Here is a 1046-nt window from a genome sequence, read left to right as displayed (position 1 = left end):
TATATATATATATATATATATATATATATATACACACACAATTTACATCTACCCTGTTGAAGATTCTAGGTCCTTTGTGATTTAATCCAACAAATTCTGATTCTTGCTTATAATTGCTTTCAATATAACATTGGAACATGTTAATATTTAATCAATGTTTTCTAGGTACATTGACATTCACAAACTCTTTGTAGAGTGAGTGTTCTTTTCTCATAGATATTAACAGAACATGATAGAATGACTTTCACATTCAATATTCTAAATATTTTGAAGGCTGTTCCATGAAGGTACCACTTAAACTCTGAATATCTCTAAGGCCTAGGTGTAATCTTATTTATCATTGTGTCCTGGGGCTAACATTTTGCAGATTTGTAGCAGAAGGCAGTTATTCAATAAATGTTGGCCTGTTGAATGAATGATCAGAGGATAATGCTTAAATCTAAATATTTATAATACAAAATTTTAGAAGTTGAATAATTCTGCACTGAAATGATCTGCCTTTACTTTTTCTTTTTCCCCTATAATGTAAATAGAAAAAGACACAGTTTGCCCAGAAAAAGTGAAATATATTGTGTGATTACCTTTGAATAAAAAACAGCAAGGGGAAACTTATCTTAATAACATATATACTAATTTTGCTCATCAAAATTATAACATATAAATAGGTTATTGATGGAGAATCAGAGGAGAAAATGTCACTAAATTATGCCACTTATGTTCCAGAGTAGGAATATCTTTGCAAAAATCTGTAATGAATTTAAAGAACACCAAGTGATATTTCACTGATGTAACAGTGTCCATGGTACACTTTCAGTCTTAGAATTATCAACTGTTCCATACATTAAGACTCATGTACCTAATCCTTTGATTCAAAGAGAAGAAAACATCAGGGTGTATGCAATCAAGAGAAAGCTAAAATTTCCACTGTCCATTTTCTTCTACCATTCTTGACATTGAAAATGATTTCCCCTCTGGATATGTTTTAAAATACTTTTATTTAAAATATATTGATTCACAAAAGCACTTTGTGGTTTACTTGTGGAAAT

Source organism: Condylura cristata, unplaced genomic scaffold, assembly GCF_000260355.1.
Source record: "Condylura cristata isolate star-nosed mole 26May11 unplaced genomic scaffold, ConCri1.0 scaffold00007, whole genome shotgun sequence".
NCBI classification, from domain to species: domain Eukaryota; kingdom Metazoa; phylum Chordata; class Mammalia; order Eulipotyphla; family Talpidae; genus Condylura; species Condylura cristata.
Note: the sequence above shows the minus strand (reverse complement) of the source record.